General features: G+C 37.6%; 1 protein-coding gene across 2 annotated transcripts in view; it reads right to left on the bottom strand.

Moving 5' to 3' along the window:
• The window catches only part of LOC124159303, an 89,447-nt gene extending 65,787 nt beyond the window's left edge, over nt 1–23,660 (bottom strand). For both annotated transcript variants that reach the window (XM_046535035.1, XM_046535034.1), the window contains exon 1: nt 23,513–23,660. The gene's annotated coding sequence lies outside the window, so the exon portion shown is untranslated. The remainder of the gene's footprint in view (nt 1–23,512) is intronic.
• Nucleotides 23,661–25,400: the final 1,740 nt, after the last annotated feature.

Consider the following 25,400-nt stretch of genomic DNA (forward strand, 5'->3'; position numbering starts at 1 on the left):
TTCACATCTTTCTTTGCCTGTTCCATATTATATTTCGTTCGAGGTCTTCCCTTTCCGTTCTTACCATGTACTTCCACCTCGAGATTGTCTTTATCACGCCACCATGCCTCAAATATGGTCTATAAGGTTGTTCTGTCTTCAAATCAAGGTTTTCTTTAGATTTATCTGCTCTCCTACTCTTCTCAGGACATTCTTATAGCTTACTTGGTGGATCCATTTGATCGGTTTGACTCAGTGAGCCAGCCTCATCGCTCGTTGAATTCCTTAAAAATGCATAAAAGTTCGTTGCACTACCTTATTAATCTCGAGTGACACCGCGAAACTTCCTTTCAGGTTTCTCATCGAGTTACGCCCTCCATATCGGTCGATGTTTTAATGCCAGATCATGAACAGTCCCTATCGAGGACGACGATGTCGACACTTTAGCCAATATGGAGGACCTCACCCTAACCCGGAAAAACTCGAGAGAAATAATGCGCAGGAAAATAATACTTTAGGGGAACGTTGAGGACACCGTATTTCGTCATCCTAGCTGTAGGATGTTGTGATAGGTTTTAATACTTCCTCATGAAAATAAATAAAAACCTCTGTTTGCGGGTCAAGTGAATTGAATCGTATCACATATTTTAGCTTCGAATGTTAAAACCCATTTATTCCCATATGGCATTCTGTAGCACCGAATTTCGAAGGCCTCTACCCTCGCTTTTTCCGCTTCAGTCATTGTCCATGCCTCATTTCCGAAAAGAAGTTAAAAAATTTTTTTTACTTCTTTTCGGAAAAACTTTTCAGTAAAAACACTTATAATCAGGTGTATTTCAGCACTGATGAATTAGTCGCACACATGAATTTCTTCGGAATAATTTGTACACCAGTTTTATTTAAGATGGTATTTCCAGAGCTCTAAATTAAGCCGATGTCCCACGGTCAAATTTGCGTCAAAATATTTTGATCAAAATTTGATGCAACTGACGCGCACCCTGTCCCACGGTCAAAATTTTGTCCAACTGGCTTTTGGTCCTATCGTTTGTACAAATCACCCATTTGTACAAATGGATAGGACAGGTTCTAAATTTTCATCCAATTGGATGAAACCAACCAATCACAGGGCCTTTGACAAAAAAGCATCGCCAAGCGCTGACACACAGGCCAAATAGGTTAAACTTATTTATCGTCTGCATGAGTATTTTAATTAATAATTATGTATATTATGGACACAAAAATAAACTTTGTTGTATTCCACACAGTATGCATTAAAAACCCAACCGGTTTCCACCTTTTCAGGTCGTTATCTTAATCGTAAACCTCTAGATAAGGACCTGAAAAGATCGAAACCGGTTGAGTTTTTTCATTAGTATTGTATGGAATACTAAAAGGTTTAGTTTTAAATTTATAATATCACCATACCACGAAGTGAATTCACAAAACATTATTTCAAATATATATATACGTTCGTGATCGTCTATTTCATCGCCTGGTGTGGCCCTAATGGTAAATATGAGCAAAAATTTGTCTAAGTGATAGGCGATAGGCTCTCAACTAGGAAATCCGTAATAATCAGTTGATCTTAAATAGAAAGGAAGCGATCTTTAGAATCGCAATACCAGGAGGGATGTTTTGGAAATAATAAAAGATTTACTTAAGGTATCGAGGCCGAATTTTACGCTTTATGGAAGGCATACAATGCGAGCGAGCAGCTGGAGAAATGACTAATATGAACTGACGATTGTACCTGTGAAACACTATACAGCTGCCCGTTTCTATTACTATGATTATAGGATAAGGACCTTATTTTAGAAACTGCTAGATTAGGAGAGAAAAATGTGATTTAAATGCACGCTTACAGCACTATTCATAACATCTCCTCAACCACAATGTCCATCATTTATTAATAACATTTTCCTCGCGGGAATAAACTGCCTCACGTTTGTATCCTGGCGTTTTATTCTGCCCTCAACCTTGCTGATAAGGGACATAAAAATATCCTGACTTGTCGTCAATTATTATCGATAATAAACGGGAACATCGACGACCAACTCCTTCTCCAACATGTTTAGCATGCTTGTTCCAACGCTTTCATACCCCTTTTCCAGCCAAGGCCAAGTTCAGCATTCCTTCTGTTTTCTTTTTTTCGCATCTTTAATGTTCAAGAGGCCTGTTCAAACAATTTCGCCTGCTTAAAAAGAAAGAATCCTCCACCTCCACAAGTTTCCTAGTTGTTTACATAAATATCGTCTTTCGTTTGTTTTTGATCAAAATGAGATGCATCGTGGGACACCCCCAGTCCAGTTGTATCAAAATATTTGCATCAAAATTTTTGGACAAAAATTTTGATCAAAATATTTTGACGCAAATTTGACCGTGGGACATCGGCTTTACAGGATATAAAATATGTAGGAGATTTTCCGAACATAAGTTCACACTTTCCTGCATCCGCACGATGTAATCTGGACGGCTGAACATTCATTGTTCCTTATTACAATCCTACCCATGTTGCCTTCATTTCTAGGTCTTCATAGAATTCCTGGACTTCATAACATGAACACTGGCCTCCCGAAATTCTCTGAAATCTACTCACGTATCCACAACAACATTCCCAGCCATGCCTGTGCCTACTAGTAAGGTGCTTCTTGTAAATGAAGTCTGGGTTCCGGTAGGGTCTGAAGTGGGACAGCAGGTCATCACTCGATGGTCGGCAGTTTTTGAGGAAGATCCGCCGAAGTGGAACCTTACAAGTGAAAGAAAGGAAACCGGTGGGGGCTCCGGTCCCCAGCTTGGACCGCGTACATGAAGTAAAAGGAAAAAGAAGCAGGAAGGGACCAAGGGTGTTTTCTCTTCTCAGCTGGGTCCCTATTTCGGCCCTTTTACCCTTGGGGGACAGGTGAATAAGTGAGGGTGAGGGATGTTGACGACCTGGAATTTTCCTCGGGTGTTCACACTCACCGACTTCAACTTTCAGAGCAAAAGGTGCCTGTCTGGGGTTCCTGCTCCACTGACCGTGACTAAAACGTCAACAAGAAACTTAGATTATGGATTAGCTTGTTGCATCCCAGCCGATTCGACACCACTGCCAAGGACGAAAAGATTTGAAAGAACATGAGAGCGAGCAGACACTCCGACGCGGGAAGGTAACATGCGGGACAAAACTGGGACTTATATTGATTTACTCACAAGCTCCAGAGACCAGTGCATCGCGGAGGAACCTTTAGTTTGCCATGCGGCTATTGCATAAGAGATGACCTATTTTAAATTCCCTAAGGAATATTTTCTCCCACTTTGATGATCCACTTGTACTGGTACACTTTTTTTTTAACCTTTTACCTGACTATTGGGATGATGGAAAGACTAAATTTGCCCCGCAACTTGTGTTGAGGAACACGAATAAAACATTTTTCATATTCAGAGCCAATGCTTTGAAAAATTAAATATTAACAATGTTTTTCACAGACTATTCGAAGCTCACTTTATCACGTGAAGATGACTACATTTTGGAGAAAAATTAACCAAAACATGTGGGCGATTATTGATAATTTCGCATACCGTATGTATGTGCCGGTGTATGGGTTTTATTTAAGTTTTTAAGTGTATTTTTCCGATCCGAGCGAAATAATAGCACTTTGGAGAGTGGACAACTTCAACCGTATCAGGTTAGAAACAAAAAATGTAAAAAACTTGACAAAAATTCCGCCAACATTTAGAGCAGAGTTCCCATAAGAACTTCTGACGACCAAATATAATAATCAGATTTTAAGTATTAAGATTTCGCGAATATGACAATTCCTAATCGCGTTAGCTTCCGTTCTTGTGCCTCCAGTGCTTTGAAAATATAAGCCATAAGGTAAGCCAGAGCGAAATTTAACCTCAGACAAAAGCGTACTGGAGCTAAGAAAGAATTTTTTTCCGTCACCGCCAGGTTATGTCAGGTATTACCTTTAATTTCGCTCAAACTATACTTATAGCCTCACAAATTCACTATATCCCTGCAAAGAATCAGAAGAACGAGTGAAAAGATACTGAGAGAATATGTAAATGAATGAGCCAGATGAGGAAAGAATGAGCACAGATATTAAATACATCCTCAGGATACCATGCACGTATGGGTTCATGCATGGCGAAGGATTTTTCCTGACGCCTCGGCGGCGAATTTTTGGCTTCGATCCATTCTTTTCGACAGATTACTTTGGTAATTTTTTTCAGTTAATCGGTGATAGTGACTTAATTTTAATAATATGCCATAGCAATTTTACATTAATTATTAAGTTCAAATGGAAATTTAACATAGCAAAATATTATTTACCGGACATTAAATCAATGTTTCGGCGATTCAATTTTTGTAATAGCAAGATTAATATAAATTTCCTTCACGATAAAAAAAAATGGGTGTAGCAGGCATTTTTAAGAAACAAATTACTCTAAAATGTTCTATTCATGTTGGATATAAATTACATTGAAACCATCTCATTGAAATCATCTCGTCTATGGCCCATTCACTGCTGTAGCCGCCGATTTCGGAATTACCCATTTTTACCTAACTGCGGACGAGGCTTTATTTCAAAGAGGTTTTGTGAGAATGACACCTCATTAATCCTGCAGCTACCTTTTAATCGAGTTATTCACTTCTGTTTGATCGTGAAATCCACGGATGCGAATTCTGGCCAATCTATGGATGATACAAAGCCGGTTTAGCTCAATGCGCGGCGTGAACTTTACGATCTACGAGTGAAGTCATACTCTCCCGGGGTTGAAACCATTGTTTCCATCCCCTCGTGACAAGATGATTACGCGCTAAACGGAACTAATAACGCGGCATTGCCCGCTTCGATCGTCACTTCGTTAAAAAAGAGGGCAAGAGTGGAGGAGCGGCTGATTCCCTGAGTAAAGGAACTGCGCAATCCTCGGTCGCATGCCCCTTCCTCATCTTAAAGGGAATGCGATGTAATCTGCGAGGCGGAAGACGAGGAAAGATTGTTCGAGAGAAGAGCAAACATCGGCTCTCTCGAGTGTGTCTCAACACTGCGCTTAGAACGTCTTAGGAATTCACGGCGGCGCAACTGCTGCATTAGGGATGTGTGGATAGGTGCATAAAGTGCGTCCCTCAAGTTATTCTTCACCACATCCACTCAAGTGATAAATTTCTCATTAACATAATCTGGCAAATTTTTTCAATGCGCGTCGTCAAAAGTAAACTTGATGGGAGATTATGTGAGAAGAAAACTAAACTCACTGTCGATAAGCACATGCCTCGCCAGTTTGGTATTACGACGGCCATAAGTAGCATAATGAACTTGATGCACAAAACATCTGAGATCCGCAAACAAGATCATTCGTTTACAACATTCATGTATACGAATGGAAAAAAGAGTATTCAATCATAAATACGAATATGCATCATTGTGAAAACCTATGCCTATTTTATGAAATTAAGAGACATAACATTTACTTCATCAAGAAAGAGATCTTTGAGTAAAATTTATTAATTTAAGGTCAAATAACATCGCCTTCCACGGGGGTCTTACCTGCATCATTGACGGGTACATATGGGGGCTCGAGGACGAGGCCCCCTCCCTCTTTGTGGGGCCGCCCGTACTGCCAAGCATTGCAGAACCACAATTGTAACTTTTTTATATCATAAGATGGAATTGTCTTGTATGTGTGTAATGACTTTAATAAAAAAATTCTTAAGATTTGCGAGTGACTAGATTATTTTTTTATTACGATTAAAGTAAAGGTAACTCATGATATCTTTTGCGTCCCCCGTCTAGTTTTTTCTGTATCCGCTACTGACCTACATCATCCATCACCTCAATGACTCCTGTTCAAAAATTTTAACCTGACTATGTCGCACAGTGACGAAACTGTTTGTTATTAAAACCATATGTGAAATTTACAAAGTGTTTCATTTAGCACGAAGCAATTTCACCAAGTCACGCTTCAAACCATCAATTTCAATTACTCCTTTTCCAAATTTGAAAAATAACTTTTGGCAGAAAATAAGAGAGAATATGTTATTAGTAATGAAATAATAATGAAAAACTATATACTTCATAAATAAACTTATATAAGATAAAAATAAAGTTGGAGATTCGTGTACGAGGTGCCCTAGGGAAAGGGATTGGACACACTCCCCTGATTGTGCTAAATTCATACACCTGTCACTTAGTCCCTCAGAGTAAGAACCCAGTTACTCTGAGCTTAGTCCAGGGTGAACTTCACCCATATTTATCCAAACAAACTGTTGTATTGAGTCACTGGGTGAGTGTAACAAATACTTCATTAGCATTATTGTTAGATGCATTTTTCATTTCACTCTTAATCCCAGTAATTAATTTTCCGCAAACATTTTCAGAAAATACTTTTCTTGCTCTTTATCTTCCACCAAGATGCTTACACAGAAAAAATTCGCTTTCAAAATCATGAAATACAATTTCCCAATACATCTCTCTTATGTGCAAGAACTCGAGAGATAAAACAACGACCACATTCTCAACGCCTTTTCCAGGAATTTAAACGATTGAATATCAAAATTGATACTAAAAAACGAGTAAATTCTTAGGCATGGCATTCTCTGCTACGAGGAATTCAAGGCATGTAACACAGTTGTTTTTGTACTATTGTAGCAGTGAACTCATTTTTTATCTCTTCCTCGTGCTCCATTTGAACTTTCTCCGCGAAGGTATCGAAATTAAGTCCTTACTGAGCGTGGTTACAAGCATCTAAGGAGGGTCTAGGTCTACTTCGAGGAAAATCGGAACAGCGGTTAATAAATTCCAATCTCGAGGCAGATATCCCTTCTCTTGCTATGGGTATTTTGCGCGTCCTCATTCGGTGAGCTCGCAATATGAAAATTGCGCGGAAATTCAAGTTTTCACCGAAATTTCCCTTTACCAGAAAATGAAGGGGAAAAATAACTAGATCAATTGGATCAAACACTGATACATGTGATTGGTTCACTAACTAAGCCAACTTCACCGAAAAAATAGACATTCGATATTCGCCTTTATTATGCCATAAACGCAACTTCGGTCGATATTCGATAATCCCTAAATATTGATGAATTTTTTACGAGAAAAAGGCAAGGAAAAAGGAAAACTGCAACGTGCAAGATACAAAATATAATTTACACAAGCTAATTCTATTTCCTAGTCAGATACTGTTTAGATAGTTATTTAATAATAAGTAAATATATCATGATAATGATACACATCCGTCATCTCGGATAGCATTCAGAGTAGCATTATAGACCTTATTAACATCTTTCCATATTCTATTCTCCAGCATAAGCAACCTGTAATCACCATCTTTCGAGTCACATCATATACTCCGACAATAGGAACGAGATCCTCACCACAATATCTCTACTACCCAGGTCAAAGCACAGTAATCGCCGTAGAGTCATTTCAAGTTGCCGGAGCTAAACCATGGAAAAATCCACCTTTATGAGTAATAACAGATCCTTTATCATAAAATGCTAATGAATAAACACATTTTCTCCCTATTGCAATTATCTTGATGGTGTTGCTAAATATTGTATTTTTGATACATATAAACGTTTATTCTATGGCATTAACCTGGAACCTTGGAAAAACTATTTAACTTACGGGACAGTTACCAGTGCAATTAAGTCACCTATCTCTCGTTAAAAAAATCAGTCTTCGAAGTGGAGCGAGAACAATTCTCTCAGAAAATGGCGAGCATTGTTCCCGGGAGTGGGCAAGAAGAGTTTTTTAAAGAAGTATTTTCAATATGACACGCAGAGGTGTTCAACATAAGAACTTGAAGGTAGCTAAAAAGATGATGCTGGAGCTGGTTTGAAGCCTAAGCGTGGTATAAAAAAAGAATACGATGAAGGGAAAGTACAAAACATGGTGATTTTCTATTTATCAGCTTCACTTAGCAACAACGCAGTATGTTTTGGGAGAACTGAAAGTGGCTGAGTCTTTCACTACGCAATCCAGTACGTATGATGGATAGCTCAACAGCACAAGGAAAAAAAGCTTGATACAAAGTCCGTCCAATGGGTCGCTAAAACAGCATCGTTTGCTTAGAGAACTCCCTTCACCACGAGAAATAATCCTCAACCAAACCACCCCTCTCGCTAACGATATATGGGTCGGTTTATCCGCTAAGCCAAGCCATACCGATATAATGCACAAAGGATTTGTTATGGGCAACAAAAAGATTCCCTTTACCGAAAATTCATCGGTAAAAGGTATTAACAGACTACAAAAATAAAGAATAATTAATACAGCATCATTTGAGGTGCCAAAATATACTTGGAGGCTTCATTCTGTAATCACCAACGGCCAAGAGATATTTTTAACGCCGCAAACAGACCGGAAATAAGATGATAAAAAGAGGGAAATGAAAGAAATTCTTATCTGTAGAGGAAATGTGTTCCTAGTAACGAGAATGAATATTAAAAGTAAGAATAGGTCTCAGAATCAGAATTTTCCCTTGAATAGCGACCAGACCATAAGTAGAGTTCCACGCCATTTCTTGAGAACATTGGATATTTGGGATCGTTTGCTCTCCAGCAGGATAGGAGAAAGCATGGACATAGCCAAGTAAAGGTAGGGTGGGCAGCTGTCCCCCATTTGAGATGAAGAGTATTTCACTCAACTTATCGGACGGAGCATAACACAAGTCCCTTGCCTTTCCCGTTGGAAGGAGCCTATGAATCCTGGTTAAGCAAATGTAGGAATGGGCATTGTAAGAAATACTTAGATTCGTCAGCAAGTCATAAAAATATCTCAATCACACACACCTCTATACTACATATATTTCTATAAGAGAGAATCTTTAACACGAACTTCTCTAATATTTCCGATAAAATCTTCAGGATAAACCAAACACATTGTGCCCCCGCTCTTTTTCTCTCCATTGCCCCGAAATCAGGAGTTTCGATACAAATTCTGACAACGCCCGCGGTCGGTTTAGTGGCGGCCGTTATATTCGCAGAGAATTTTTAAAAATCTTGGAGATGCATTAGACACGTATTTTTTCAAGCTACGTGATCGAGTTTTGGTGCAACATTCTTATCATGACAACGCGTGATTTTCTCAACGGCAAGCTGTACAGTTATCTTATGATAGTGAGGTTCTATAACTTGTGAAAAGTCTTATCGAATTCCATTAAAGCAGGAAAGAATGGGAGAAGCAAACTGTATGAAACATCTTAATCTTTGTGGTAAAATATTAACCAATCTAGCAAATGTTTTATCTTTAAATTCGTCACAATCAAAGTCAACAGCAGTCGAGGATAAATGGAAATTTTAAGATGGCGTGGGAAAAAATGGCGATACAGACATACACGGGAACTTTAAAACAAAGACCGCCATCAAATGAAATAATTTGCATTAGTTTTCAAAACCAAGTGAGATTCAGCATCGTTATCTCCCCGTGAGTTTTCACCACAGTCAGATACAAGGAATTACCTGACTTGCCAAATTACCGTCGTCGGAATAAAAGTTCAATCGATACAGGATTAAGGTCCTGTACCAAATGATGGATCTGCGAGACGAAACGCATCTTATGCATTAAATAGTTGAGGAATAATGCAACTACCTTTTATTTAAATATGTCAGCATAAAACTTTGAATCGAGCACGTGGATTAAGGAGGATCATCAACGTACTTATTCCAAATTTTTAAACGTCAAAGGCTGATCTTAAGGCGGTAAACTGGCTTATATTAAAGATGATAGTACTTAAGTATTTTCAACTTCAGCAGTTCAGAAAGATCTGGATGAAACTATTATTTTATTTAGATTATTTTAAATTACAAAATGGATACTTTTCTAAATAAAGTTTTGTAATTCACTCAAATTGAAAAAGGAAAATTCCTGACAATCAGACCGTTGGGCCAGGGAAATACAACACCGATTGCCGAATCACCTAATCTGGAATGAATTCTTGACTCAGGATATTTTATTTACCTCGAGAATTTTACCACCAAGAATAATCTACGAAGAATACCCTCCTTCAGCCGAACTTGAAAGAAAGACTCTCTACGCTCATAAAGACCAAAAACAAATCATAAAGACCAAAGACAAATCAAAGAGTTGTCATTGACGTAGAATCGATTAAATTCCTATTTCGTTACGAAACTGAGATTTCCCCCAAGAACCAATTCTATTGGAACGTGAAGAAAGGGGATTTGCGTCGATCTCCGTGAGAATGGCGCAGAAAAGATAAGCGCATTCATCTAAAATGTTTTTGAATTGATTTTCAATTAAAAGAGTTTATAAGAAGGATTCCGATATAAGTCACGGATAAGATTAGCAAGATTGATTCATCTTTATTTATCGTATGATAACAGATATTATCACGGATTACACGAAAAAATATGGGGAAATGAAACATGTATTTGCAAGCATTATTTCCGAAGGAGCGATTCAAAAACTTCTGAACCGATAAGCTAACCAGTAGCCTCAGAGAAGATGTGAGAAAAGAGGAATGGAGATCCATCCATCAAAGAGCGATGGAAAACCATCTATAAAAATAGCGTGAAGTAAGAAGAGAAGTAAATAATATACACGAGTAGGGTTTATTTCGGCAGGATTCATTGTTAAAATACCAATATAAAAATAAACCGACAGGAATTTAATTTATCTCCTTCCTCATAATTACCATAATTAATTTGTCTACATAAATCCTACAGTCATGAATTATGAGGAGGAAGATACATATTTGAAAAAAATCAGTTTTTACAAAATCGTCCTAAAAATGATTACACGACTTTCTTTTAGCTTTTCCATATAATATGATAGGTCCGTCCCAGAAAAGTGTATATACCGCTTTTTATGTCAAACGACCGCGCAATGCAAGATTAAAGAAAAGAATTAACATAAATAACCAACGCATGCCTACAATAGGAAGAAGACTTATAAGGTTTTCCAGGAATAATCCAGTCCATGATCGTTATTATCAGCATGCAGTTCAGTGATAAATGATATGATATTACGGCCAATTACCATTGTTAGAATAACAATCCAAGAAAGAATTGATTTCGCCGTAATAAAAAAGGGATGGAAGTCGAAATTGCGGCACGGAATGACGTGGGAGTTAATTTGATGAGAATTACATTACTCAATCAGCGCTAGAAATTATGATCACAACCGGTTGCTCGTCGATCATTAAACGAGCCATTCACATTTTCTGATGACGAGAGCGATACTAGACTCGTGAAGCAGAGGCCTCGAAACTTGCTTTGGATGCGAATCCCTTACCTGCTAGCTCAGGACTAAGTCGTTGGATTAATATCTTAGCTTATACGACACTAGGTATATTTTCATCCTTCGTGATAAGGCGGCCTCGGTGGCGGCGGGGTAAAGTCCTCGCCTGTCAAACATGAGGTCGCGGGTTCAAGTCCCGCCTGGATAAGTTTCCCATATCCATTGTTCGTGTACGTTTCATTGTTGACTTTGTTGAATACCCCGATTTAAAATGGCCTATGAGAGCTGTATTCGGAGGTTTGGGAATAAAATAAAAAAATAAAAATATCCAGCGATGTGAGGGTTTCAACCGAACCAGTTCGAAACAATATCCAACTTATGCGCAGCATATGTAGGAAAATGATATCACCCCGATTTAAGCTGAGATCTTTTGAGAGTTGTGAAGAAATAAAGGTTTGACTCCTTTTCTTAATTAATACATCAACTTCCTTGAATGTATTTTCTGAGAAAATCACATGTTAATGAGGCTCCATTCTCTCGAATTACTGGATAAAGAAAAAGTCAACAGGGACAACTATCCTCATATTTCCCTCTACTTAGGCACAACGCTCAACTTATTGAGCAGCTCAGCAGGTATCCAGGCGAGGCGGAGATTTTTCATTGGCTTGCATCTAGCAGTTGCCTTTCTTGTAGCGAGCGCTGAGGCAGAGTAAAATCACCACCTCGGGAGATAACAAGCTAACTCAGCGACGGAAGTTGTCGAAGAGGAAAAGGGGGAGGTAATAGGAAAGAGAGGAGGTGAGAAAAAAATTGAAGACAATGGGGAAAACCATACAGAATTGCTTAACTCGGCAAAATTAACAAAAGAGACGCTCATGCAGGGCAAGGAAGACCACTGAGGCGCATAAGTGCACACAGAGAGGCATTGATCCGCACTACTAGCAGCTGGGGAACGAATGGCATTCTCCAAGGAAGTATTCTTTCAAGCACAACGACGTAGCTGAACTGCTTAACCTTTATTTGCAACATTGCGAATTTCTGCAGAATACCTGTTTTATTCCCACCATGTTTTTCACTGCATTTACAACATTTTAAAGCTTTCAATAGCATGAAATTGATTGACATACTATACCAAACTCCGGTAGATGTATGGTTTTCTATAGTAAATAGCTATGTACCCATCGAATATTCAAGCAAGGATTTGGACAAACTGAAACTACGGTGTCCTGCATTTCGACTCTCTCATTTGGAAAATACTATAACTGATTGTGAATAAATAATGGTTCCCATTTGTCTAAGAGTGGTTGTCCTGGAGTTCACGAGAGGAAATAGGTGCTCGACAATGAAGGCGAGTACTAATTATTTAATTATAATCTCCTAAAAAAAGAGGAAAGGAAACAAAGAAGAAGGGAAGGGGTTGGTGTAACGCTCCCGGCGACATGCGTCGCAAAAACCTGAAAATTTGGGATAATACAAGAAAAAAATTAAATATCTCCTTTTGAATCGGAGTTCATGAATTAAAATTATTTTCTGGCTAAAATATTGAAAATTTCCACGATGAAAACAGTAATTAAATTAATAATTGAAAATACAGTATCTGAAAGAATTTGCGAGACGAACACTGGGCATTTAAGTGCATTAAGTGCATGGGAGGGATTCTAAGAAGCTAGATGAGGACGGGGGGTTAAATATTGGGTTCCCAGTGAGTAGGACAGGGAATCCGTGCATACTCATGTGGAGGAGAGAGCCGCTGGAAGATGGGTCGTGAAAACCTATTTGATATCGGGAAGGCAAAAGAAAAGTAATGAGGAAAAGAAGCATCATTTAATTATACGTTTCAATATGCAACGTGATGGAAAATACTACGAGGGTCAATCAATAAGTCTTTAGAAAATGGTAGAAAACAATTTAATTTTGGTTTAATTTTTTTATATTTTCAAACTTTGTCTTCTTTCAGCTCTATAAAATTTTATTGGCATTTTCCCAAGAATTTTAAGTCGTCCAAGAGTAGAATTTCGGGATATCCTCAAAACAGAATTTTTTTCGGCTATCACCTATTACTTAGACGTAAACCTTCGTCCTTCAAGGTATTTATTGAAGTTGAGAAATGAAAAAAATTCATTGGGGGTCAACTATAGTGCATACGGAACGTTTAGTAACAATTGGAACATTAATTCCGCAATTTTGGCCTATACAACTGCGTAGGTGTGCTACGGTGCATTGCCTAGTTGAAAAGGAACTTCTTTCTCTTTCAAATGAGGGCGCTTTTCTTAATTTCTACCGTCAACCGACCCAATAACGAGGCATTACACTCTGCTGTTATCGCTTTTCTCTTTTCTTGCCCCATTTCACCATCTTCGCCTACTTTGGAGCCTGTTCACCTATAGAATTCCATTGTTTCGACTGTTTTTGTCTCTGTAGTGTGGTGATGAATCCATATTTCACCAACAGCTATGTATTGACGTGAAAATTCCTCAGGATTGTGGCGGAAAGGCGTCAAAATAGCCTCGGAGTTGACCACACGATTTCTTTTATTCTCTACTGCGAGCAAACGCTGCAGTGCTATTGCTGAGATTTTTTCATGCCCAAATTTTTGTGCAAACTTAAAGCGATTGTGCGTTGCGATGTGCCTGTGGTCTCAACTATATCGCACACTTCAATTTGTCTGTCACTTATAACCATAAAGTGGATTTTGTTAATAATTTCGGGGGTTGACACTTCCACAGGGCGCTAGGAACGATGTTCATTCTTCGGATGTACGGCCGCGTTTAAATTCATTTACCCATTTGTAAGTACAAACACAAGAGTAGATGTGACATGAACTTCATACAGCTTAGCTTTGATTTCTTTCGGCGTTAACCATTTTAAAAACAACTGTTTGACCACCGCAAGAAACTAACTTTTATCAATTTTTCTAAAAAAATGAAAGATTTTCACTACAATCGGCAACAACAATGAAACTATGTCATGAATACAGATGAACCTCTAATAACTGACTGGTCAAGAACGCTGATTTCTGGGAAAAATTATTTTTTGATACTTAGAGTGCAATATCTTAGAAATTCTAAGGACTTATTCAACGACCCTTGTATAACAGCGTCCAACATATAAGCGAATAGAGGATACATGCGACATCGATTAGCTGTAATATTTCCGTTTCAGAAAGTTTTTTTATTAGGGATGAGTCGATTCCTCTTTTTTTACTCTGATTCCAATTACGATTCTTCCAAATTGATTCCCGATTTTAGATTCCATCGATTACTATTCAAGTTAACATATGGAACATTGATTTGTCAGTAGCATAGCTGTCATTGAAATGTAAGAAAATTTAAGAATTGAGTGGCGTAATATAAGAAAGACAGTTAAGTAGCCCAAAATATAAATTTATTAAAATTATGGAATTAGTATTATAATACATAATATATCTTCAGCTTTAATTAAATAATAAACACTTCAACCTTTTCAGCCATATATTTTTAACTTAACAATGTGCAGTGCACAATGGATCAAGTTTGGGGCGGCTTTTATCCCCCAAGTTTATAGTCTATTTTCAAAATATTAATCTTCCTGGAATCGGGATCGACTTAAGGCGATCGATTCTCGATTCCAATTCCGTGCCCGAGAATCGGTGGAATCGACTTATCCCTAGTTTTTACGACAAAAAATTGAGCGGGAGGTGAGTCATTGGGAACCTGGAAGCGTTAGGGGTGGGTACCCCAGTTTGGGGCGAGATATTGACGAGATATTGACAAGAAGAAGAACTCAGCTAAAGAGGATTACGAATATATAAGAGGAATAATGAAATAAATGAGGAGGTAAAACAGCAAAGGAAGGATTCACTAAAGGGTAAGACATTGACCATCTGCTCAATCCCATCAAGGAACGTCCCCAGTAACAGCAATTTCCTTTTCTTTCCCTTCTAGCTATCTTGTAGAATAATCAATCCGGATTCCCAGTTGCATTATTTTCTTTGCACTTCCTTCTGATAGCTGATCATAATCATTAACTACTCTGATAGGAAGGGACTTCCGACTGAACGACGCAAAATTGCTTCCAAGAGCATTTTTTTGTTTTTTTTTCATACAAAATAGCTCTAGACGGATTTAAATGAAAAAGTCTCGTAGAGATAATACGAAAATTTACCCGTATAATACTTATTACATGTCACGGAAAGGAGAAAAAGAATAATCATTTTTCGCCGGCATTATTTGTATCATAAATTTTCAATCGAACATCAACTCAAGCTTAGTCCCATAGTAAAACGTTATATCAGATACAATTCATATGATTTTATGGATATTCATTACTAAAAATAATAAAGTAAATAAATATGAACCTACTAAAAAAAAACGAGGAAATGACGCTTTACATGAAAGAAGTAATTTAAGAAGTAGTCTTCAGGTCGTCAAGACTGAGATTTCATTCCATATATTTTTTCAGGGTACTTATCTTCATGACAAGCAAGGTCAGTAATTTAAGGGACACAAAACGACTAATGGTATTGCAAAGCTTGATCACAGAAAAAACGCTTAAAATCATAATTTCTTTCTGAGCCAATAATATTTCAAACCTAAATGGTGTCATAGTACTGATAGAATTCTTAGAAATTTTTAAGGATTCAGGATTAACAGGTGTGTATATGATCAATCGATTAAGGATACTTCTAAGATATAGCAGATAAAAATTTCCTAATGTACTCACTTTCGAACTAAATCTTCGTCATTTGTCTAACTACCAGGCCTGGAATGACCTACCATGGCGCCTTGCAGATGGAGACAACACTCCTTCGAAATCTCAATTGAAGAATTGCCTATTTCAGTTTAGGGCGTTTTTGGGAAAAAAAAACGTGGGAACGAGAAAAAAAAAACACAAAAATTTTGGAGAATCATCGTCGAAAAAACGTCCAAAACATTGAGCCGTCGACTTCCATTTCTAGCGCACTATCGCCGGCAAAGGTTATCCCTTAGTGTCTGATTCGTTTCGGTTCTAGCGTAAAGCAGGGGTTCTCCGGCGCCCCTCATAGCGCTCTTGGCACCCTGATCAACTATCCTGATCCGCTAGCACGTTAATCCAGAGCATCGATTCCCATTTTGATCAATCCATTAAGCCAATTCTGTTTCGTTCTAAATACTATTTTGCCATCCCGCATTCAAGAGCTTACATTACATATTCATCCTCACCAATAACCACACTTTTGCCTTGCCCTGATTTTTTCCATCCCTTGTAAGTATTTACCTATTTCTATCATTACCAAATTTATGCGCACATCATTTTCAATTAATAAGTCGATAAAATATTAATATGCTAGATAACAAGCACACTGAAATTTATGATACAAATATTCATAAAAAGTCTTTTAGAAAAGAAATGCGGCAGGTCGCAAAATGATCTAGGGATGAGAGCCATGGCAAGGCATAGAATATGTGGATATCGAAATGCCATATGGGAATAAATGGGTTTTAACGTTCGAAGCTAAAATATGTGATACGATTCAATTCACTTGACCCGCAAACAGAGGTTTTTATTTATTTTCATGAGGAAGTATTAAAACCTATCACAACATCCTACAGCTAGGATGACGAAATACGGTGTCCTCAACGTTCCCCTTAAGTATTATTTTCCTGCGCACCATTTCTCTCGAGTTTTTCCGGGTTAGGGTGAGGTCCTCCATATTGGCTGAAGTGTCGACATCGTCGTCATCGATAGGGACTGTTCATGATCTGGCATTAAAACATCCACCGATATGGAGGGCGTAACTCGATGAGAAACCTGAAAGGAAGTTTCGCGGTGTCACTCGAGATTAATAAGGTAGTGCTACGAACTTTTATGCATTTTTAAGGAATTCATTGGCACTAAAAATCTGTAATAGTCCAGAATCTTCCGCAAAGAGGAAACACTGGATGAAACGTAGCAGTGAAAGTGAAGTCATGCGAGTGTATCAAATTCTTACAGAGACTTGGATGAACGTCTTGACCGGACTTGTAAAATTCACCGTGATAAAAGGATTTGTTTGCCTAAAGATGCTAATGCTTCGACCCTTTCAATATGCACGAAGTCCCATAACCGATTGAGTGAACTTCTCATTTTATTCATCAATCACTATGACACATGCATAGATTTTTAGTTCAGATACATTTTTTCAATTAGTTTTGATTTAAAATTATGAAAACATACATACAATACAACGTTATTCCAACACCGTACTTCTCGTGTCTGTGAGTAAAAGTTGAGCACTGAATGCCACAACAGATGTCTCAGTCTCTACTGTGTGGTTACAATAATAAAAGCATATTATTGAGAGCACTATGATTACACTAATTTTCAAGAACAGTGAGGTAATATTGAGGAATCAATACCAACACGGTCGAAGCCCCCTCGCTGCACCGCGTCAACAAGGGGGGAAGCCGAAGCGGCGCCAATTTGACGGCAAACAACCCTGGCGAAAAACACCGGGCTATATCGATGGAGTGAGGATAACTTGGGACCCTCGGAACAAAAGCGGGATTGGGAAATGGTGGATGTTGTCTTCACCGAAATAATTGATGCTCCAGGCATATCATATCACAGCATTGGAAAAATTGATTTTTAAAAAATTTCTTTATGCAAACAAATTCTAGCTAATTCAACACGAGTCTTGGTACCAAAAATACAAAAACAAAAGAAATGCCCGTTCCTTTTATTTCGTAGCGTTACATTCCAAGGAAATAAAAAACTATAGTAGAAAATTGTATTTTAAGAAAACTCACCGCTTTCTAGTGAGCACACCGATATTACGATTAACAAGATAATATACAAAAAAATACTTTACTTGAAAAAGTAAAAGAAAAGACGAATGGAAGAAAAACCGGTATAATTAGGACACTTCGCATAATCTAAAATTGTGAAATGGAGGTAACTTAAGTAAAAAATTAGTATAGCCCTAATTGAAAAAAACAAGTGCCAACTATTTGTAAAATATTTTTAATGCCAGTCTTATAAACCTCGTGACATTTTTACGAGTAACATAAGTCGAACCCTAGCGGATCCATTAGCAGCAGTAATCAGGGAATGGTAAGGTAGCTAAATTTTTATATTTTCGCAGCTCATTACTCATTGTATGAATGATGTATGCGTATTATATATTCAGTATTTATTTTGTCCAACATTACTGACGAAACTGGCAGCAGGGCAGATCGAAACATTAGAAAAAATAAAACAATTTCATAATTGCAGAACGATTTGGCTTACATGCGTGCATAAATATTCGTGTTAGGTAAGCCTTAAGTGCATGCCTCACTTCCTTATATTTCTCTTGAAGTCTAGGAAGCAGGGGCAGTCACGTCCATCTAGGAGTTGTGTGTCGACTTTAGTCGCCCCCTTCACGACTCTGTGCAAAGGTCATGACCTACCAAGAGTAGAAGAAAAGAACTCGGTGTTCCCAAAAAGTGAGATATCTCGCGGAATCGGAGTGATGACAGCTGAAAGTCAAATATGATTTTAAAAATTCACGATGATATAAATAAATGATGATAATCATCATTAGAATGATTACAATGGGAAATCGAGCTAAAAACGTCGAATAATATTTTTCCACTACAAAAAAATATTAACCTATCTGCCTTCTGAACTGGAGTAACTTATTCATTATAGGATTTAGTTCTTTCCCGGCGAAATGTGAAATGACTTCTTCTCAGGTTTCCCCCTGGTCTTTCGCTGCCGTCGAGACGTTTCAATGTCTATCTCCGAGGGGGAATTAGCCATTACAACTACCATTGCCATCACGTAAAATTGACTCCCTTATGCTATGCGGAGTTAGCCATTGAAGCGTCGTATTAGAATACTTATTTGTTGTCGGACATAAACAGTTCTCGGGTCTCCATCCAGGTTAGACCCTCCATCTCCATTCTAACCGACGTTTCGAAGAATGACTTATTCATCATCATCATTGAACGGCCTTATTACGGTAAGTCATTCATCGAAACGTCGCGTCGGTTAGGATGGCGATGGAGGATCTAACCCGAATGGAAAAGCGAGAACTGTTTACGTCAGCCATTCCCGGCGAGAAAGTTCAATATTTTTTACTAGTATTTGTTGAGCATACCAAGCACGAATATTTAGGCACGCTTTTAAACAAAATTTCTAGATAATTCTTTCAGTCCAGGAATTTAGTCCTTATATTTTCTATTTCTAATTTTTCCATCTGCCTTGATCCCGACTTCGTCAGCAATTGCCGGACAAAAAGAATCCCGCTTGGGAATTAGCCATTGAAACGTTGGCAGAAGAACACCATACCCGGTTGGAAACCCGAGAAGAATTAATCTAATTTTACTCATAATTTTGCAAACAAAGATCTATGAATGAAAGGCATGATATGAAAAATATAAGCAGCGAAATAGAAAATTGGACTCAATGAATCGCATAATATGTCCTGAAATTTTTATGAAGAAAAAAAAACATATTGGAAAGACTTTCTGAAGAAGGCAGAGGATGCGAGGCGCGAAAGAAATCATAAATAATGCCAAAATGAGAAATTACTGCGGAATCAAGAAGTTGAGCTAAAAATATATCAGCATACAAGATAACTAATAGCTAATAAAATTAAGCAAGGTTGTACTGTTTCATCCTAACACTAAACAAAGATATGGAAAAGTTTCTTCAAAAGTATTACAGTTGAGGAGACATACAAATTCTTAGTGTGTAACTTACAATGTTGTGCAGGAGTGTAAAGTACCTCGAAGTAACGTCAGGTGGGATATTTCAACTTTCACAAACACGAATTCTACATGGAAGTACAAATAATAAACTATTCTATTATCTAATCTAATGGATCTTAAGTAAAATTAAAATCACCTCCAATCGCTTACCCACAACAAGTACCATATCTTTCATCCGATAAGCACTTATCACATAATGGGACCAAAATGAATTTACGTATGAATCTTACTGTGAATGTATTGAGAATCCCAGAAGGAAAAACCGACGAAGATGCCGCGATCATGAATGTCTGGAAACGAGGACCAGATGGGCGAGAATTATCCCTCACCCTATACAACTAACAATAAGTACCGTTGGCCATCCGCAGCCAAGGGGACAATCACTACGTCATACCATTACATAGTGTTAGAAGGTAAGATCCTATGGTGAATCTGGTATGTTTTTTAAATACCGATAAAATGTTTGTCTTTCAATCTATTTCCTCAAGAATAAAATATCATCGCGAATACAACATAGCAAATACATCATATAATTTCAGAGGCTAGTATATGTATTAAAGAGAACGGGCAAAAAAGTGCGTGATTAAAAAGTTAAGGAAAGAATCTCACGGTAAATACTTTACCAATGAACCTGGCGAGGCCTAATGGGATGGCATCAGGCGCGCCGACTCACAAAAAATATTAGGGGGCCCAAACCGGGGATAGTGCCCCCGGAAATTTTATAAGTAGTGAGTTTTAAGTTTTTCAAGCATTTTAGAAGAGTTCATACGATCAACGTTAGGACCCCGATAACTCGAATCTTGATATCTGAACACTCCGGGGAAAATCGACAAGCCTGACACATTTTTTCCTCACACCCATAACGAATTTTTGAGGGGGCTCGGGCCCCCTCAGTCCCCATGGAGTCGGCGCCACTGGATGGCATGCATCTTTATACTTAGACAGAATAACCGTTTTGAATCACTGTAAAGAAAAACAACAACTGCGATAACCCGAAAAATCTATCTCTGTGTTTGTAAATACTATTGAAGTTCCGACAATCTTCTAAAATCAGAGAGAAGTGGTCAGCGTTCTCCGTATACCCAATAGAAAACCACTTCGGCCGTGGGTATTGAAGCGGGAAGCTATCGAAGTACGAAACTAACTTCTTGAACCTACTTTTGGGTTTTAAGAATTTCTAGAACGCCGAGGGGCTTAGCAATGTTCCTTTGTGGATACTGTTTGAGCTGTTCTGAAAAGGTCAATTACTGACAGAGAAAATTAATGAATATACAGTATATAGCAAAAATAATACAAACTTCAAAATATTAGCTTAGGGACACTCTTGGCGTCCTCAGTTGTACTACTACGCTCAAGCATTTTTATTGCAACTTGCCACAATTTCTCAGTTTTTCAGGGCGCTTACATAAATTCTAGCCTTGAGTCAGTGGCATAGCCAGGAATTTCGTTCGGGGGGGTGGGGTTTCTAAAACCAGGGTGGGGGGGTTTTTGAAAAACAGGGTACTAAGTAATGGGTTGTAAACTAATTTGAACACTTTTTAAAATCGAAAAAACTTCATTTGTTAAAGAAATATTTTGTAATTCATGATTTTTCAATATTTTGTTGTCTTTTATGAAGGAAATATTGTATTTTTATACTTGGGGGGGGGGGGGGGAGGGCGGGGGCGGACCCCTCCCCCAGGCTACGCCACTGCCTTGAGTTAACCTGAGAGTAACATATTGGATATCGAAAGAATCCTGATTATCCTCGCGAGTTTCACTATATGTACTCAGGATTGGAATCACATGGCATTACTACTCACATGAATGATCTACTATTTAGACGAGAGATTACTGTCTCTTGATTCAAAAAGCAAAAATAATTACCAACGTCTGGCTTTTGAGCTATCAAAAAATATCAAATAGAAGTCCTGCTTTTTTACATTTAAATTTACCTCGCAACTATGCAGTGTCACCACCGCAGATATCTTCCCCTCAAAGAAGCGAAGGGTTTGATTCTTTCGCATCTAACTATTACGCGTATCTGAAGATTAAATATTTCGTAAAAGCGTAAAAAGTTAATGAACCATTTCTCCATGCGATAGTCTTTTTATTCCGTTTTAATGTAAAAGTCATAAAAATCTATACACCTAAAACATTATGATATAAGATTTGATAATTTCCCCGTGGATGGTACGAAAAAAGTCTTCATGGGTATGCCATCACCGGCATGTTTCGGAAGCTCACACTTTAACTAACTTCATTATCAATCATGAACTCCTCATCCCAGGAGACGGTAGTCGATGCTACTGAAGCACGTTAGGGATGACACAACTATCAAGGATGTACACTTAAAGAGGCCAATCTGAGCCATTAAGATATCCAAAGTTATTTTTCATATAGATTAAGAATTTAACCTCAACAAGTTCCAAACTTGTATACGATGATAAAATCATTACGCAATTAGAAATGCTGCCGACTCACTCATTTGAAAATCAAAAACCACGCAAATTGATGGCACTTTTTAATCAGCCCAATGAAATGCTAATGTTGTCCACCGAATTTTTCTATGTTATGAGAATACTGCGAACATATGCCTCTCCCCACCAGGGGAGCCTTAACAAATGTAGTTAAGAAACAGAACCATTCGAGAAATGAGACTCTAATTTCAAGGAATAAAGAGGGTGGCCTTCTCGATACATCTCTGGGGCATCCGCGGGGGCAGCGGTGTACCAAAAGCAATACACCGATAATGATACAGAATGAAAAAAGCTTAGAACTATCAATGAAGATTTGCCTAACCCAAAATAAAAATATCTCACCACAGACAACGAAAGGGATTTTTAACTCAATGCTAGTGAATGCCGGTCGAAAATTAAATTGATGGTACAAGTATAGTCAATTGTTGAACATTTCCAAAATATTATTATTAAGCATTTGGAAATCATGTGAGGAATTCAAAGTAAATAAGCATCAAATCTCTTTGTAACCATAAATTAGCTAGTCAATATGGTCGTATTGCAACGTCGAATGCATTTCCAAGATAAGTCGGTACCACTACATTCTCGAAATATAACTTGAGAATCCGAGGCAAGTTTAGCATAATAGATAAATTTAACTCAGTAAAAACGTCAAACAAATGGCTATTTAGAAATTATGCTGTACATATATTTGCGTCAATAAAATTACTAGCTTTCTGTCGAGAAAATTGTGGTAATATCTACAAGCCGGAATTTCAAGGGAACACATTTCAATGAGAATTTAGATTTGATTAGACACCCCTAGATATCATATATCACGTTTGAGAGGTCATACATACGAATATACATAAGGCAGAATACATTTTTCAATCCAATGTCGCTTCAGATTGTTTGGCGGACATCCGACACAATTAAACCATCTTAATATAAATAAAACATTCTCGATGGTTACTCAACTTGATATGGTTCCAAAAGCATTACATGCTATTTAAAGCATCAAGATCTGCAGAAAAAAATCTAGTTCATAACTATAAATGAAGACAGTATCTCTCCCATAAAGGCGTAACATAATGATGACAAATTAAAAATACCGCCAAGACATGACGGACACCGACGAAAAAATTTCTCCCGTGATGGGACGAGAATTACGGCTAAAATGCACAAGTTAAAAAAGGTAGTCACTCAAACAGACCTTCCACAGCTAATTCATCGGAGACAGTCCACCAAGAGTCACAGTTGTGCCTGAAAGAGCCACTCACGACACACGTCAATCGATCCCCAACACACCTCAACGGCCCTCCGGGACGAACTGACGTGAGCGAGCGAAGAACACCGGCTGCCGTTTGGCGAAGCAATAAAAACTGACTTCAAGAATCCGCAAAATCATGCGCATGCGACTACCGCGAAGTTTTTTTGTCACTGTGAACGAGGGTAATATTAACTTCATCTCACTTCAATAAAAATTATCAAATTCTAGTCACGGATCAGGGCTAAAAAATGTCTAAAACTGGATGCAGCGAATTCGAGGCAAATTATCTCACAAATCACGAGAATTAATGGCGGCAAGTTTTAGTTTCGGGTATTCTGTAAAACTAGCCGTATATAAAAATTTCACCTCCTGAGAAGGTTCTCCTTCAAAAAGAAAACACCTGCACGTAAAACATACTGTAAATATTAGAATAAAACTATAATATGTACATAAAATTCCAAAAGGGACCAATAATTTTAACTCTCCAGTGTCAGGAACGAATTTTTAATGTTTTCTTAAAAATTGAAACTTTAAATACCAATTGCACGTAAAATAATTGTAATCTATGTATCAACGACGGCATTTGAACAGTGATCTAATTGTTACTTAAAATTAGAAAACACCTTAATATTATCATTTATTACCTCTATGCACCTGAAAATAAGATATCTTAGAAAAAAGCACACGAACTCAATAAATAGTATCCATCTTGAATTCCAATATATAACCAATATTCCTAGAATATGCAAAGAACTGTGAGAGCACCAAATCGAACTGGTAGGATCCAGGCAAAAGTAGACAAAAACTAGCATAATACAAGACCAATTGTAAGAATGATGTGAATATCTCGAGAATGGGATTCAAATTAGTGTATTTTGAAACATCCTCCGATTTTCCCTTACTTTGGAGTTAATACTATTGCACTTATAAAACAACAATATCTTATAAGATGTGGAAAGTTAATGCTAGTTCAATTTAACGATGAATTGTTTTGATGAATGTTTAATCAAGAGAAAGCATCCATACTGCTTTCTTCTTTCATGCACTCAACCATGATGCTAAAGAGATGAATGGAAAGGAGAAAAGAGATTTATCATGCAAATTCATCGAGAAAGTAAGATTATTACAGGAAACTGTGAATTGAGGTGGAATGACTAAAAATATTCTATATCAGCATTTACTATGTAAAGGAATAATACAGGCATGAAATTACTTTCAGCAGTGGGGTGGCTGTTGACCTGCATACAATTTTAATGGATTAACAATTTGTTTTATTTTAATATCACTGTCATGTCAAATGTAAAAATGGATACAATTTACTCAAAAAAAACTTCAGTCAGAGCTTCCAAATGCATTTGGGTTTCCATTAATTTTCCTTAATGTATCCCTTGGCACGTTTCTTGGACTTCAGAAAAAATGTCAGTAATTAATTTTTTTTCCCAACTTGAGGGAAATCATACCAGCTAATAAACAAATTTCCAAAAGGATATCATACCTATAGCATGATGGCACTGTCGTTTTAGTTATACACAATCCATTCTTTAATACTAATACAGGAAATTCTGTTTGCTATTCATATACACAGGAATGGTGAAAGCTTATGTTATTACTAGCCCCAGCGATGAAATCATAAATGATAAAAAGGCTCATTTAAAAAGGGAGACAAAATAATAGGAGTTATATGCTGGTAAAATGATACTGAAAATGCATACTGAAGGAATACACTGGAAATCTGTTCAACCAATCAGAAACTCCCGAATCAAACTTACGATAAAGAAATCGCAAAGCTTACACAAGAATGGAATCAAAGAGAGACATGGGGAAAGCCACC

The sequence above is a fragment of the Ischnura elegans genome, chromosome 5, assembly GCF_921293095.1.
Source record: "Ischnura elegans chromosome 5, ioIscEleg1.1, whole genome shotgun sequence".
NCBI classification, from domain to species: Eukaryota; Metazoa; Arthropoda; class Insecta; order Odonata; family Coenagrionidae; genus Ischnura; species Ischnura elegans.